This window comes from Podarcis bocagei, assembly GCF_964188305.1.
Source record: "Podarcis bocagei genome assembly, chromosome: 8".
In the NCBI taxonomy this organism is placed as follows: Eukaryota; Metazoa; Chordata; class Lepidosauria; order Squamata; family Lacertidae; genus Podarcis; species Podarcis bocagei.
Window position 1 is genome coordinate 37,121,339 of NC_138133.1, and position 14,658 is coordinate 37,135,996.

Here is a 14,658-nt window from a genome sequence, read left to right on the forward strand (position 1 = left end):
CATCTTGCCATTTGTTTAGTCCATGAGCACAGTCCTGTTAAACGATTCCTCACAAACTGTTCATTAGCAAAGCAAATTAATTATTTGTGTGTACCTGCAATACCAAACTGGAATTCACTGATTTTTTAAAAGGAATTATGCAAGTTCCAATTGTTGAAAATGTGAGCTTCATAATAGTAGAGCTCTTGGCTCAGAAAGCACTCTGTTTCCTGGTGGAAAATAATAGAGCAACTCCAGGCAGCTGCCTGGAAGACTTGGCTGAAGAGAGGGCACTTGTCACACTTTCCACCAGACGAGGGATTGTTTCTTGAAACTGATTAGTTTCTTTGGCACTGTGCACGTTTGTGAGAAAATATCATCTTAATAGCTGCCAGAACCTCATAGAACCCAGACGCAGGTCCAAACAAGACATGGGATGAATGTTTGTTTTAACCAATATCAGTCTCAGTAACCTTTGAGTTTGAGCAGACGAATAATGGAAGTGGGTGGGGTTGCTTAACCCATCTCCCCTGGCCATTTTCTTACTCAAAAACCACACACCCCAGCTGTTTTTCCATCTGCAGAGGAAAAAATATGCAACGGTGTGCTTGATTTTAATATGGGCCTTAGGAGATGAGTTTCATGGAATCTTAGAGTTGGAAGGGACCCAAGGGTCATCTAGTCCAACCCCCTGCAATGCAGAAATCTCAGCTAAAGCATCCATGACAGATGACCATTTTCAGCCTCATAGCACATGAGCCCTTGAACATCTGGGGCTTCAGCCAGCAATTGACTGGAGCTGTGTTTATGGTAGACTCAAGTTGCGGCAGGACTCCAGGGAGAAAAAAAAGTGAGAAGTGTCTAATAAATTTGATTTACTTGGAGAAACAGAAACAACCAGTCTAAGCTTGGCAGTTGGATTGTGCTGAGTGCTTTTCATTCTAAACTGTTGAAGCCTTTGTTTGATCAGATTTACCCACACAACTTTTTCCAGGGCTGGCCCAAGACATTTTGACACCTGAGGCGAACCACAAAATTCTCCCACAAACAGGAGAAGGAGAAAAGATCTACATCAAGAATATGTGTGTCCTCTCCCAAGGGCAATGAAACCTCCCCTGGCTTCTGTAGAAAAGTAAACCTGTATGGACTCTTATTCCAATATGACTTTCCTGCTGATACAATCACAGGTTATTGAGTACATTAAATGTTACATTGAAATAATCTCTAAGGAAGAATTAACTATGTTTACCCAATGGATTTATAGATGACATGAAATTTGAGAAAGGTATTTCCCAGCCAACAGCAATCTCTCCTTTTGCTCGTTCAAGTACATATATCTGGGTTAGACAGCCTGGGCTTGTTGCAAGATTCCATCCATTTTACTGTCTAAGTTGCAGTGATGTCAAAGTTCCAGACCGCAATCTTGATTTTCAGGTTCCTATTGTCTGTCTATAAAAACAATAATCATCTGTAACTGAACTGATCTTTGATAGCAATGAACTTTGTCACAGCTGGGTAACTGAACTCTTAAAAAAATAAATCACAGTGCTTCAACACACAAATCTGCAAAGTAAGACAGGTAGACAAAACACACAACATTCAAACTGAGCTTGCCTGCTTGTCTATCTAGCTGCCTTTCCCTGGAGAAAAGCTCAGGGGGGGTGATATTTTTAAACAGGAGCCCAATTTGAATACACTCTCCAAAGTTGGCTGCAATGCTGTTTATTTCTGTTAGGATCAATCACTGTCTTTGTTACTTTTTTTCTCAGGCATCTGGATAAGATATGGCATATTCTCTGTTTATGACTGCGTTAACTGCAAACATGCCCCAAGAAATCTTGCAAGGGATTGGTCATAAACGGTTTTGTTGCCACTGAATCGCATGTTAATCTCTAAAGTGGGTTGGGGACCCTTTCTCAGTCCAAGGACTTCATTCCCTCTTGGCCAACCTGTCAGGGAACTGCCATCAGCTCAGAGGCGAGAAATAGAAGGGCAGCTGTGTTACAGGGAGCCTCCGAAAATCTTGTGAAGCAGTTCCTCTTCTGGGGAGGAGGAAAGCCCCATCTCCAGTGGGGAAGAAGTGCAAGGACCAGAGGAGGCTGGTGGGAGCCTTAACACCACTTCTGGGCAAGCCGGACAGGAGGGAAACATGCCCTTGCCATCCTGCGCAGTAGTTTGAGGTGCAGAGAGGGGAGGAGACGTTTGGGGGTAACAAAACTCTTATGTTGGGGGAGGTCCAAAAAAAGACCACTCATGGATTCTGCTAGCGATTGAGCCAGACATGAACTTTGGGGCTCTTCACTGTAAATAGTTTGCACCAAAATAAAGCCTGTAAAACACAGGTCAGAGTCCTGCCTGGTTACTCTCGAGCAACCACCTGACACAACCCTTGTGGGGGGGGGGGAGACAGATTCAATTAAGAGTCCCACTAGCAGAAACCTGTGCAAGGACTTCTGCTAACAAAATGGGCTTTCCTCCCCCCGCTGCCACCTTTTGCACTTCCCAAATTGGCTGTGGTCGGTTTGGGAGAATTACCAAAAGAGCTTGGGGAGAAGAGAGGGGACCGTTCTGTCTGGCAAGCTGAAAATGGTTGTGCTCATGGAACAATTGCCATAGTACTACGTTGAATTCCTTCCTGGGTGTCATATGCCAATGGTGATCAGGGCCAAAAAGAGATGAGTGTGGCCAAAATGGGCACAGCCATGCCCACACATCCTATGAGTTTATATGACATCTAAGCCTGATCCACATTTATTTTTTGTCTATCAGTTTTAAATGTTTCCTGGAATAGCATCTCCTGACCTTAAAGGGGGATTTCTTCCCAAATGCAAACAGCAGCTTCAAAGGAGGGTTTTTTTTGTTAGGAAAGCAACAGAGGAAGAAAGGGTTAAATTATCCCCCTTGCTTTCTGTGATATTGATAATTATCAAACACTCCCACCCCAGCTTCAATTTGCATAAAACAAAACAAAACATGCATGTTTAACTGCAAAGGCATGTTTAATGCTGCTTTCTATAGTTTGATCCTCGGAAAGGCCTTTAAAAAACAAACAGGAAAATGCAAGATTTGTTCTGCTAGCCTCGGTGCTACTGGGGCTTCTCAAACCGCTTGCTCAGATGGGGCCCCACGAAACTGATAGATCACATCACATACCAAGTGATTCAAGAGTGCAACCTAAATATAGCAACACATTTTGATGTTCAGACCATTGAGTTTTTATCTCACTCGTTTCATTCCCTCTTAACCCAATGAACTGTGGCTGTTTCCAGCTTCTGGGCTGAATCCCTTGACTGTAAAAAACGTGCACAGCTCCAATATGAACAGAGTGCCAGCTAGCAGCTACTTAATAAAACTGACTTTGTAGAAGGCAACTTTATATGTTCATGACAAGTATCTGCAATACCTGTGTCAGGATCTTTTAACGTGTCCTTATACTTAACCTATATCCATTTGGTTTGAGCTGTTTAAAAATGTCTGTGCTGCAAAGGCCAAATCCAGCATGCTAGGATTTAAGCAATGACTAAACACCCTGATCCTAAACATGCTTTTCAGATATGTCTGTTGAAAAAGCCCAAAATGGTACCCTGTTTGTTTTTTTAGGACTCATCCTAAGCATTTGTATATGCTGTGGCAGAAGAATCAGGCTTCCTACCAGGTTAAAGTTTACTTCATCTTGGTTGTGGATCAAGAAATTCCACAAATGGCCAAGAGTGCTGCTCGACTGATTCTCATCCACAACTGGTGACCCTGAGAAGAAATGTGTATCCCCATTTGTTAAGGCCTAGAGCAACACTGCTATATGCAGGGCGAGGGTGATGATGGTCATGATTAATAATAAAGTTTTATATAGCGCTTCCAAGTGTTCAAAGCACTTCTAATGTATTCTTGAGTTATAATCTTCTGTAACAGTCCCATAAGTCAATATTCTTTGGATTTGCAAATGGGAGACTGTGAGTGTGGCTTACCATAGACCACATGCTATGTTCATTGCAGAAGTGAGATGTGAACCGGGGACCGCTACACATGCTGATGCAGGCTTGCTTCCCCCAAATCAACACATGGGAAACCTGCTGTCATACCAGGGATCTGCCTTCTTTGGCCAGGCACATGAAGGCTGCGATCCTATGCTTACACCTGGGAGTAGGTCCCATTTAACTCAGTAAGGCTTAGTTTTGAGCAGATGTGTATACACAGTGCAATTTACATTAATCCTATTAGAAATCAATTGTATTATTATTTGCACAGATGTGTGCTCTTGACGCTGAGGTACGATTAGCTGAAACCCAGAAACTTTAAAACAATGAAGCCATTCCTTTCAGCAGGATGTAGATTATACCCTTAGCGAATGCTAATACAAAAATTCATTGTTAGCAGCTTTTAAAAGGCTTTTCACAACAACTTCTCTAAAGAAGATCTGGAAGAGGTAGTAAATTTAAAAATAATACTGCACATGAAATGAGAAGGAGCTGCTGACCTTGAAAAACAGTTTTTCCTCAAGATGAGAAAATAATTGATTTTTTTTTGTGTGTGAAAAATATGTTGTTAATCTTTTTTTATATAGCATTTTGTGGTAGTGAAAGCACTTTTATAGCACTTACAGCATTTATCCACACAAGCAACCATCTGAGCTGGGGTAAACGGAGAGTTTCAGGCCACCCAAGTAAGCTTTATGGTTAAGCAGGGATTTAAATGCAATGGAATTTATTTCTGTGGGAAGCCACAAGAATTTCAAGATGATTTCTTTCAATACATTATTAGGGTTACAAGGACAAACTGGTGCTGTTAATCCTAAGCATCAAAAACGTCTTAATGCCAGGCATTAATGAACGTTAATTTTTCCTCCCCACATTTGTAAAGGTAATAACCTGCCCGTGAGAAAAACATGCAGATTCTTGATGTATTTCATCTATGAATGTACCTAAACATGCCCATTTAGCACACCAGCACCCTTCTGCAGGCCCACCTCTCTCAACCACCTAGTCCAATATGCTGGTTCAAGCAGCAAATCCAGAGCAACAGAACCCGCGATAGATCTCTGCACAGCCTCTAAGGGTGGCCAAATCTGCCAATGTCCATGCCAGTTTGCAAAAGTCCTCGTGAAAATTCATCTGCGTTGTAGTGTTCTCCTGATACACACATTTTTGTATGCACTTTCTCCTACTACACTTTCTCCTATGTTATTTTTCCACAAATAGATACACTTTGCACTTTTGTATGCATTTTTGTACGTGCAACTTGGGCTAGAGAATGGCATTCCAAAATATGGAGAAGTGTAAATCTTGAAGGATGGCTATGTTTTGCTTCCCATATTACCCCCCCCCCCCCGAAAGTGTGATTTGTGTATGTTCACCCAGCGCCTTCATTTTATATATTTTAGGTGCCAGGTGAAAAAGTTCCTCTTCAACCAGGCCTTTGGCTGATTAATATCCTACTTTTAAATGTGTCTATGGGAATAAGGGAGGTTATCGTTTTTCTGTTTTGTTTTACTTATTTACTTGTTTTTATCCTGTATTTTATTCTGTGAACTGCCCTGAGATCTCATGATGAAAGGCATTATTATTAAAAACAAACCATCAAACAAAAAACAAACATACTACTACTAATAATAATAATAATATGAACCAAATCAAATTTCTCCTCCATCTCCAACATCCTTTGCTTGAAGACCTCCAGCAAACAGGACACTGCTCTTTCCTTCAATATGTTCCTTCTAATCAAAAGCTACCCTCCTGCATTTACAACACACATCAGTTTGATTACTCCAGCTGGCCTTGTTTTCCCCTGCATCTACAGCTTGTGTGATTAAATGGCAAAAAATTGTTCTTTGAGACTGCTTGTTGTTGCTTTCTATACTCCATAATAATTGGAGGCAAAGAAGTTCCTGAAGAAGAAAAAGTGACACTTCTTCCTCTGGTCATCCCTAAATAGCAACCTCAAAGAAACAAATGGCCAATAAATTGTGGTTGCCAGGATATAGCGAGGCATTTGTTTGAATGGATTTCCCATGCTGAGAAGCAGATTTCCACACCATCCCCAGTGGAACTGATGCCCTCACTGCAGAGGCTGGATACATGGGGGCGGGGGACATTTCAGAAAAACGTGTTGTAAACCTCATAGTGGGAAATCATGTTGGCAAACGAAGGACACCAATGGCGGCACCTGGCGGCACAGTATTATAATGCATTTAAAACGCTTTTTCTTTACTAATGTAGCTCAACACACAGAAAGTAACTAAAAGCAGCCCTGACCAATGGAGTTGGCTTGTGCCGATGCTCAAAATGTTAATATAAAACAGACATTGATTTTTACAGGGGTGTTTCTCTCCATAAAATTCTTGCCAAAGAGTGTTACATTTTATTAAGAGGCGAGGGCGGAGGGAGGATTCTGCTATTACGTGTTTGCAAAGGCTGCTATTTATTGTGATATCAGCGATTTTCACTGCTGTGTGATTACTGTGCCATAAAGCCCAACGACAACATTTAAACACCAATATGAAAAGAGTGCTGAACTTTTTGAAGCAATAAATCTCAAGGAACCTGCTCTGGTTTCTCTTCATTGTGTTTTCCTTGGCATCTTTCCATGCCTTTGAATAATCTGCTCTGACAACTCCCATACTGGCTTCCTTTAAAGTTTTCCTCTAATAAGTCTCAAATCCCTCACACAGTCTCTCCGGTACCGTATCTGGTAATAGAATCAATATGGGGTTCCTTGCTGCAAATGTGCCAGCAGAAAAGGGGAGAAATGTGCTTCCGATTATTTCTAGGGTTTCCTGTCTTGTTTTCCAGGTCTGTATTTTGTCAAATTACAGGTAACCTCATCAGTAGCCAGACAAAACTGTCAATTTGGGTTTCTCATTTTTCCCAGTCCTAAATTGAGTTCCCCACATTCCCACATCAGTTTGCAAATTCATTTTAAAAGCTCCTCATGAAAATTCATCAGTATTTTCCCTAATATTGTGTGTGTGTGTGTGTGTGTGTGTGTGTGTGTGTGTTTTCCAGTAAAGAGGAGAAAAACTCATATGCATAACAGCACAGAAATAACCAACACACAAGAGGGGTGAAATCCCTACAAACGAAGAAATTTTTGCGTGCTATTTTACATTTGTGTGTGTGTTACTTTCACTCATACTTAAATTTGTATGCACTCTTTCTCCTAACATATGCATTTTTACACATGTCTGGGGGTAGGAGAACTGCATTGTAAAAGTCAAAGAAGTTTGACTTTTGAAGGATAGCTGTGTTTTGGTTCACGTATACATATTGTTTCAGAAACTAAATTTCTCTTCCATCTTTTCAGGATGCATACCACCAGAAGAAGGGCTTTCCCCTGCCCTCCTGGCAACCCCTGATACTTATGCTTCTCTTCCTTATGAGAAGTCAGGAAGAGTCTGATGCTATGAGGGGGAAAATTCAGACAAGTGTTATTGATAGAGGGGGATGAGGAGAAAACAAATCAATTCACAAAGCTTTTAGTGACTGCTATTGCTTGAACACCATGCTCAAACTTAGAAAGTTTTGAGAAAAACTATCCTATCCTATACCATCAGGAATCCCCAGCATGGTGTCCATGGAGGCAAATGTGTCTGCCAGTACCTTCTATGGTATCTGAGAAAGGCCTCAATAACTATCCACTGTGCAGGAAAGACTATTTTCTCTTCCTGCAAACAATCATGCTCTGCCACATTGAGCATGTGCCCTCAAATGTGCCCACATTCATAGGATGCCAGGATCAGACATCCACCTTTTCTTCTCTTCTGAACAGATGAGAGGTGCAAGCAACTTTTCTCCATGAGTGAACACAGTGGTGGCGCCTTTTCCTATTGATTTGGGAAGGGGTGTGATGTGCTGCATGCTTGCAGCTTTTTGTGGTCCTCTGCTCTTTTAGAAGTGGCTGCCATTTTGTATCACGGCACATGACAGCCATTTTGTGACTGGTTCCACTGGCCCCAAATGGTTGGCGGTCCCTGTTCTATTATGACTAATGACAGGAGGCGGGAAAAGTCAGCTATTTTAACTATACAGCTACTCCTGCAAGGGAATCCTGTGCTTTCAACTGTAATTTGTATCTTAGTTCCTCAACTGAGGGTATTGACTCTCTCAGTAAAACCATGTTAGTATGCTCAAGGAACCTTGCTGCGTATTTTGAATGTTTGCTTGCCTATGTCTGTTAATCTTTGAGTCCATGAACTTTTGACTTGCTACCTCACAGGAAGGCCTGCTGTCAAAACATCTGCTGAGGTCCACCTCCGAGGGCCTTCTGGCAGTTCCCTCACCACGAGGAGTGAAGTTACAGGGAACCAGGCAGAGGGCCTTCTTGGCAGTGGCACCCTCCCTGTGGAACACCCTCCCATCAGATGTCAAGAAGATAAAGAACTACACAACTTTTAGAAGACATCTGAAGGCAGCCCTGTATCGGGAAGTTTTTAATGTTTGATGTTTTATTATGTTTTTATATGTGCTAGAAGCTGCCCAGAGTGGCTGGGAAAACCCAGCCAGATGGGCAGGGTATAATAATAATAATAATAATAATAATAATAATAATAATAATAATAATAATAATAATAATAATAATAATTCAATCCCCATACACAGATTACTACACTCATAATTCCTTTAAATGGCTGACAACCCTGATAATCTGAGAATTTTGGATTCTAAACTAATACTCAGGAATGATGCAGTTGGCCAGTGCTTATACTGACTTCATTTATTTATTTTTAAGTATCAGGTTTCTTTACTGACTTGCCAGAATACAATACTGTGAAAATCTTAGCAAGAAATCAATTCCTTATTTATTTATTTATTTATTTATTTATCCTGCTGTATCATGTTTTTAAACTTTGCATTTCAGGATTGAACAGCAACCCTTGGGACTAAAAAAAAGTGTTCTAAAAGAGATATATCTTGGAAGAACTGCTCATTACTGAATTAAAGGATACTTTGTTGAGTAAATGTATCTCTTGACAGTCTGGGCCACGAAGGAACTCAGAAAATCAATCTATGGTATCAGATTACGGTACCTGCAGCATAATCCTGTCTCTGGGTTTATGGTCACTAGGCAGGGTAGGAACACAAATAACTTCTGCTTTGTTAACAGAATTGACGCTGCAGTGGCACAGTAAAGATATACTGACTTTGCGCCACAAATGCCAGGAGAAAATCTGGGTGAGGATGTGAGTGTTGCAGGAGTGCAATGGAGCGAAGTGCAGGTTTTGTGCTTGGCTCTCACCCTGACACTGGCAGAATATTAGACCTGCTAAGGAGGTAACATGACATAACACTCCACTAAAGTTAATGTGGAAGCCCAGGCTGGAGGGATAACAGTACGGCACATAGTTCTGAGAATTCCCTCCCACCCCCAGCAAGAGTACTACTACTACTACTACTACTAGTAGTAGTAGTAGTAGTAATAATTTGTTATTTATACCCCGCCTATCTGGCTGGGTTTCCCCAGCCACTCTGGGCAGCTTCCAGCAAAATATTAAAAATACATTAAAACATCAGTCATTAAAAACTTCCCTAAACAGGGCCATAGCTGTCAACGTTTCCCTTTTTTTAAGGGAATTCCCTTATTCCGAATAGGATTCCTCACAAGAAAAGGGAAAAGTTGACAGCTATGAACAGGGCTGCCTTCAGATGTCAGATAGTTGTTTATTCCTTTGACATCTGATGGGAGGGCGTACCGCAGGGCGGGCACCACTACCAAGAAGGCCCTCTGCCTGGTTCCCTGTAACTTGGCTTCTCGCAGTGAGGGAACTGCCAGAAGGCCCTCGGTGCTGGATCTCAGTGTCTGGGTTGAACGATGGGGGTGGAGACGCTCCTTCAGATATACTGGGCTGGAGAGCAGGAAAGATGCTAGCATCATTACTTGGCATCCTTAGGCATCTGCCAGGACCCAGGACCCTGACGGCGACCACTGGCATTGATAATTGCCCCACCCTGTGCACCTTGACAGATGGCTGGCAACAATGAACCGTTTAAATCTTCCCACAGTGCCTTGGAATAGTATGATTCCTGCATTTTAATGGCAGCCCATCCTGGAACACACTGGGGCATTATGGGAAAATTTCAATAGTGGCCTCCACTCGGTGGGGGAGGGGTTATAGGAGGGATCCATGGAGTGCACTAGGACTCAAGTATCAAGCCTGGCTAGGAGAAGCCACAGCAATGTGGTCTTCCAATGCAATGAACATTTTAAAAGACACAAGGAAAATCTAGCAATTTAAGAGAGAAGTTAAGAACAGATTTTTTTTTCAGGCAGCCTGCTACCAAAGCCAACTTTATTTTTATTTTACTTAATCAGTAAAAATCATAGCATTTAGAAGGAGTTTAGCCCCTTTTTATTGTGGGAGCACCTTTAGCTTTTCGAAATGGACTTCTGAGAGATTAAATCATACTTGCATTGCTTTAAGAAGGAAATGGAATGAGATTTCCCACTGAGAAATGTTAATGCTTGATAATGCTAGTAGAGTTCATTGCCATCCAACCTTTAAGCCATAATTTGGTGTCTCGGCCCCTTTTTTCCTCTTGGCCAAGAGCTTTTTTCTCTAAATACTGACACTGCTTTTGGCTATTACAACAGAGACCCCAATAACTAAATGAACTAATTACTAACTCCAAACCTCGACTCATTTTTCATCTGAAGAACTGGTTTTTGTGGCGCACACACACTACTTGAGCAGTACAGGAAAGTTGAAACACTTATTGTTCATAAATATTACATTTTTTTTTTTAAAAAAAACACCGAGTATCTTTTTATTGCTCCCCTGTCCTCCAAACATTATTAAAAAATAATATTTTGCAACATCTTAACGATTTGTACTTGATATACAATTTCCCTCTTGACGCCAGAGCACTTCAGGAACCTATGCGATCATGACGTGTGGAAAATTTAAGCGAGGCTCCTAATTACAATTTCCTGGCAAAAACATGCAAAAAATTATGTATGCATGGTCAGACAACCCTACTTTCTTGATAGAGAGAACAAAGGACATATCTACTACCTTTACTTCATCTTGAATCAGGCCACCTACCCGTGGATAAACATTTTTTACAGAGCTTCTGGAAGGAATCTTGCCCAGCCTGCACACTGAGATCCTTTTAATTCAAGGATGGAGAAGGACCACATTCACTCATAGACAACCACTGGGCAGTATTCCAGAGATGAGTGGCACCAGAGGTAAAAGTGTGTAGGGCAATGGAAGTGAGAAGCCTGGGTATGTAGTCCTCTCTTCAACTACCCGCAGTAATGAGGATCAGAGTGTTGTGCAGGTGATGGCAAACGCTCCAACATTTCTCCAATGAAAATAGGGACATCCTAGTCATTAATTATGATAATACCCCATCCATCTGATTGGGTGGCCCCGGCCACTCTGGGCAGCTTCCAACATATATAGTGATATAAGGGGGGGGAAAACTGCTCCTGTTCCCTTATGGGGTAGCCAAGAGCCCATATAGAGTCCTTTTGTAGGTTCTCTATCGGTAGGAGAAAATAATGGAGAACAGCCAGAGAATATTGAGAAGCAAAGCAGCTAGTAAGCCTGATCTTTATTAACTGTTGTAACAGGGTGCTCCCCCACACACAGGAGAGAGGAGGAGGACCCAGAATAAAGGTGTGCCTGCCCTTATATAGACGTTTTAAATTGTCCGCCCTGGAGTCCAAGACCACCCCCAGAAATATCATACATACATCACAGAAGGGGTGTAGCCCATGACCACCCCCCAGATTCATCATACCTACATCACAGAAAAGGCGGTCTACAAAAGAAATCTGAGTGTGTTGTTTATCTCCTGTCTGGCAAGTTACCTGATTGCATTATCTGGGTTTTGGCCACTCTTTTGTTATTATAACTACTTAATTCCTGGATCTAGGTTATAGGTCACAGGCTTACACCCTGTTCATATCTTGAATGTGCCCTTAGGACAGGATTTGTGAGGAAAGAGACAATGGGGAAGTTTCCCACTTTGACCTTGCAGAGAAATATTTGACGTCAATTTGTTCAGGACCTTTTTTGGGGGTTTTAGACATGTGGTTTATATATACAGTTATGAACATTTTTTTTAATATGACCTTCAAATTCTTATAACAATTGAAACATAACAAAACATTAAACATTAAAAACTTCCCTATACAGGGCTGCCTTCAAATGTATTCTAAAGGTTGTATAGTTACTTATCTCCTTGGTTCAGGGTCGCATAGCTCCATACCCTCCAACATTTCTCCGATGAAAATAGGGACGTCCTAAGAAAAAGCGGGACATTCCAGGATCAAATCAGAAACCAAGATTGCTTCTGTATATCTGAGACTGTCCCCAGAAAATTGGGTGTGGGTGTGTCTGTGGTGGGTCTAGAGCAGTGGTTCCCAATTAGCTAAATACTGCTAGACCCCCTACTTTTGACATTTTGGTATCTCTATGGTTATTTTTGCTACATGGTTTCACGAACCTCCTGGGGCCAGGGACCACCAGTTGGGAACCATTGGAGTAGAGGAAATGGGTAGAAAGAGCCAGGGCCACAGATTCAGAAGCAGATTTAAAATAATTTGCTGTAATCTGCTTTAGACTGTTTTTAATGCTGTATATTATATTGCTGTAACCCACTCTGGGACCTTCTGGTGAAAGGTGGGTAGTAACAATAACAAAAGGATGACCAGTGAGTGAAAACTGATAAGTGGCACAGAAGGTTCTGTAGCTTCTCTTGTTTCAACACAGGTACTGTATTAGAAAGACAAGCACCACCTCCAGGTTGATAGATGGCAATCCTAGGTGTGTATAAAAGACCCAGATTTTAAAGAGCCAGGGGCTGGAAAGAAGCAATTTGTATGTTAATAAAAGAATTGCACTTCTTTCTGAGAGTGCAATTGCTCATTGTCATGGCTATCTTGCATGATAAAATTAGCTCTTTAGGTTCTGTGAAAACACAGAGTGACCTTCATTTCACTCCCTTTCTTGGAATGCTGGTTGCATTAAATACTCTTGACAGAAGTTTCCTAAAGGATGCAGAGGAAGATAAAACAGGTGATGGTTTGTGAAACCAAAAGGACATAAGAACTGGCCATATTTGTGTTTACATAAGCTGTTGTAGCCTGGCTGTTCCATATCCCAGTTTAGAAACCTGTTAGGTTAAACGTTCCTGGTTTTAATTCCACTAAGAAAGCAGCTTCAGCCATTGATAAAATAACAATGACTCTTAATAAGAACCTCTACTTTGTTGAGATGTCAAGCCACTTCAAATTACCTAAGAACATCTCTGGCAGCATATCCTCTCAAACTCAGCAAAGGCCCCAAAACAGATGAACAGGAATGGATTCCTAAGACTCAACATGGCTGTGGAAAATTTTAGTATAGCCCTATTGGCCTTTGTTAATGACTTTAAGAGGAGACATGGGAGGAATTCCTGCATTCCCAAAACTATCAGGTGTTATGAGAATTACCTAAATTAAGTCTAGATGAATCCTGTAAAAATATTCTCTCTCTCTCTCTTTCTTTTTCTCTCTCTTTCACCTTTTAGCATTTAGCCCTCCCAAGGCAGTTAAAAAAATTAAAACAGAATTAAATAATGAAATACATTAACACACCAGCACAACACAGCTTTAACCCAAGGAAGAGTGAAACAAGCATCTATTTAGGCATATGGCCAATGCAGATTGGGCCATACATACTCTCTAGAGAAAGAATTCCATACGTGTGAGGCTACCACCAAAAAGGCGCTGTCTATGGTACTTGTTTAATAATGATGAACCTTATCAGAAAGGCAGAAAGGAAAGCTTAAGAATAGGATGGGTTTGCATCAGTGCAGGGAGGCCTTTAAGCAACTGATAGCTTAGCCTTAGAACTTCAAATGTTATAATCAGCACTTGAAAGTGATCTCATAAATGAATAGGCAAGCAGTGCAACTAGCAACAATGCCTCCTACAAGCACTCTAGCAGGTACATTCTGTACCAATTGATGTTGCTGCACTCATATGTAGACATAACAACAACGTGTATAGTTGATGTAAGATCTGCTTTTTTCAGATAGGGCCACAACCCAAGCGGGAAACAGACAGTCATACACCTCCATAGATAACACTGAATCCAGAAGAAGACTCCCAGACTCTATGCTTAGCTTTTTAGGCAAACCTCTACCCCGTTCAAAACCACTTGCAAACTTCATACATCATATATTGTGCAATGCACCACAACACTTACTTTCACTGAGCCACCAAGATGGGGGAGCCTTTTTTAATTAAGAAAATAAACAATATTAATAATTCATACATAGTTATTATATAAATATTTCATCCTTTCTGTATGCAATAACAAATAATGACTAATGTGCTTTCCCCTTCCCCAACAACTCTGAAGTGGCAGGGGGAAAGAGGATGAGACACCCCCCCCCCCAACACACACATATTATTAAAAAGGAAGCTGTGCTGAGAATCCACTTCTCTAATACGTGGCATTAAGCATTCTCAATGGCTCTAAATGAGATGAGCTTTGTTTCGTCTTTCCCATGGGCAACATTCAGAGCACTGTAATATGTTAACAATCGTGCATCTTAAAAAGGCACTGGTTGCTCAGAGACTCCCTTATAGAACTGTGATGTTAAAATTTTGCCTTGGATGATCTAGTTGGATGGGCCAAAGGTCAGCTGTGTGTTTTGTTTTAATGTTGCTGGTCTTAAAACTTAACGATGTATA

The 14,658-nt window shown here is 41.3% G+C and overlaps 1 long non-coding RNA gene across 1 annotated transcript; it reads right to left on the bottom strand.

The window, feature by feature from the left end:
- Positions 1-1,219: 1,219 nt before the first annotated feature.
- On the bottom strand, positions 1,220-6,503 carry LOC308592653. The gene is made up of 2 exons (XR_014010602.1): positions 3,945-6,503; positions 1,220-1,752 (listed from the first exon to the last, which is right to left on the bottom strand). It is a non-coding gene; the product is annotated as an uncharacterized lncRNA (long non-coding RNA).
- Between the last annotated feature and the right edge of the window lie 8,155 nt (positions 6,504-14,658).